We start from the raw sequence: 3,214 nt of genomic DNA, 5'->3' as shown, positions 1-3,214 counted from the left end.
TTCTGTAGGTTGATGATCATGAGGAGTCACAAAATCAATTGAAAAAGCAAAAATAGAAAGAAAAACAGAAAGAAAAACAGCACACCCTGGAGGAGAACTTGCTGGCGTTTAAACGCCAGTAAGGCTAGCAAATGGGCGTTTAACGCCCAGTCTGGCACCATTCTGGGCGTTTAATGCCAGAAAGGGGCACCAGACTGGCGTTAAACGCCAGAAAAGGGCAAGAAGTTGGCGTTAAACGCCAGAAATGGGCACCAGCCCGGCGTTTAATGCCAGAATTGGCACAGGGAGCAATTTTGCTCGCCACTTGGTGGAGGGATAACTTTTCCTTGACACCTCAGGATCTGTGGACCCCACAGGATCCTCACCTACCCCACCACCCTCTCTCTCTCTTCTTCACCCATTCACCAATCACCTCAACACCTCTTCCCCAAAAACCCCTCACCTATCAAATCCCATCTTTCTCTTCACCACTCACATCCATCCTTCATAAAACCCCACCTACCTCACCATTCAAATTCAAACCACTTTCCCACCCAAACCCACCCTCCCATAGCCGAACCTTACCCCTCTCTTCCCCCCATATAAACCCCTCTTCACTCCTTCATTTTCACACAACCTAAACACCCCTTCTCACCCTTTGGCCGAACCACAAAGCCATTTTCTTCTCCTTCATTTCTTCTTCTTCTACTCTCTTCTTTCTTCTTTTGCTCGAGGACGAGCAAACCTTTTACGTTTGGTGTGGTAAAAGCTTTGCATTTTGTTTTTCCATAACCATTTATGGCATCCAAGGCCAGAGAAACCTCTAGAAAGAGGAAAGGGAAGGCAAAAGCTTCCACCTCCGAGTAATAGGAGATGGAGAGATTCATCTCAAGGGTGCATCAAGACCACTTCTATGAAGTTGTGGCCTTGAAGAAGGTGATCCCCGAGGTCCCTTTTAAACTCAAAAGGAGTGAATATCCGGAGATCCGACATGAGATCCGAAGAAGAGGTTGGAAAGTTCTTACCAACCCCATTCAACAAGTCGGAATCTTAATGGTTCAAGAGTTCTATGCCAATGCATGGATCACCAAGAACCATGATCAAAGTGTGAACCCGGACCCAAAGAATTGGCTTACAATGGTTCGGGGGAAATACTTGGATTTTAGTCCGGAAAATGTAAGGTTGGCATTCAACTTGCCCATGATGCAAAGAGATGAACATCCTTACACTAGAAGGGTCAACGTTGATCAAAGGTTGGACCAAGTCCTCACAGTCATTTGTGAAGAGGGCGCCCAATGGAAGAGAGATTCAAGAGGGAAGCCGGTTCAACTGAGAAGGCATGACCTCAAACCGTGGCTAGGGGATGGTTGGAGTTTATCCAACGCTCAATCATTCCCACTAGCAACCGGTCCGAAGTTACTATAGACCGGGCTATCATGATTCATAGCATCATGATTGGAGAAGAAATAGAAGTTCATGAGGTTATATCCCAAGAACTTTATAAGGTGGCGGACAAGTCCTCTACCTTGGCAAGGTTATCCTTTCCTCATCTCATTTGTCACCTCTGTTATTCAGTTGGAGTTGACATAGAGGGAGACATCCCCATTGATGAGGACAAGCCCATCACTAAGAAGAGGATGGAGCAAACAAGAGATCCCTCTCATCATCAAATCCTTGAGATGCCTCAAGGGATGCACTTTCCTCCACAAAACTATTGGGAGCAACTGAACACCTCCCTAGGAGAATTAAGTTCCAACATGGGACAACTAAGGGTGGAGCACCAAGAACATTCCATCCTCCTCCATAAAATTAGAGAAGATCAAAGAATCATGAGAGAGGAGCAACAAAGGCAATGAAGAGACATTGAGGAGCTCAAGCACTCCATAAGATCTTCAAGAGGAAGAACAAGCCGCCATCACTAAGGTGGACCCATTCTTTAATCTCCTTGTCCTTCATTTTCCTGTTTTTCGAAAATTTATGCTTATGTTTGTCTATGTTTGTGTCTTGTGATCATTAGTGTCTTAGTGTCTATGCCTTAAAGTTATGAATGTCCTATGAATCCATCACCTTTCTTAAAAGAAAAATGTTCTTAATTGAAAAAGAGAAGAATTGCATGAATTTTGAATTTTATAACAGATTAATCATTTTGATGTGGTGGCAATATTTTTGTTTTCTGAATGTATGCTTAAACAGTGCATATGTCTTTTGAATTTGTGGTTCATGAATGTTGGCTCTTGAAAGAATGATGAAAAAGGAGACATGTTACTGAGGATCTGAAAAATCATAAAAATGTATTTTCAAGACTCAATAAGTAGCTATGTTCAAGAATCATCATACTTAACTAGGAGAATCAATAACACTATCTGGATTCTGAGTTCCTAAAGAAGCCAATCATTCTGAATTTCAAAGGATAGAGTGAGATGCCAAAACTGTTCAGAGGCAAAAAGCTAAAAGCCCCGCTCATCTAATTAATGCTGATCTTCATAGATGTTTTTGAAATTCATTGTATATTCTCTTCTTTTTATCTTATTTGATTTTCAGTTGCTTGGGGACAAGCAACAATTTAAGTTTGGTGTTGTGATGAGCGGATAATTTGTACGCTTTTTGGCATTGCTTTTAGTATGTTTTTAGTATGTTCTAGTTAGTTTTTATTATATTTTTATTAGTTTTTAGTTAAAATTCACTTTTCTGGACTTTACTATGAGTTTGTGTGTTTTTCTGTGATTTCAGGTATTTTCTGGCTGAAATTGAGGGACTTGAGCAAAAATCTGATTCAGAGACTAAAAAGGACTGCAGATGCTGTTGGATTCTGACCTCCCTGCACTCGAAGTGGATTTTCTGGAGCTACAGAAGCCCAATTGGCGCGCTCTTAACGGCGTTGGAAAGTAGACATCCTGGGCTTTCCAGCAATGTATAATCGTCTATACTTTGCCTGAGATTTGATGGCCCAAACCGGCGTTCCAAATCAGCTCAAGAATGCCCAGCGTTAAACGCAATGGGAGTTAAACGCCCAAACTGGCACAAAAGCTGGCGTTTAACTCCAAGAGAAGTCTCTACACGAAAATGCTTCAATGCTCAGCCCAAGCATACACCAAGTGGGCCCAGAAGTGGATTTTTATGTCATTTACTCATCTCTGTAAACCCTAGGCTACTAGCTCTCTATAAATAGGACCTTTTACTATTGTATTTTCATCTGGGTATCTTTAGAACTTTGTATTCTTGGATCTTTGGATCT

The sequence above is a fragment of the Arachis hypogaea genome, chromosome 1 (assembly GCF_003086295.3).
Source record: "Arachis hypogaea cultivar Tifrunner chromosome 1, arahy.Tifrunner.gnm2.J5K5, whole genome shotgun sequence".
Taxonomy (NCBI): domain Eukaryota; kingdom Viridiplantae; phylum Streptophyta; class Magnoliopsida; order Fabales; family Fabaceae; genus Arachis; species Arachis hypogaea.
The sequence above is the reverse complement of the archived record's forward strand: the minus strand, read 5'-3'. Positions refer to the sequence as shown.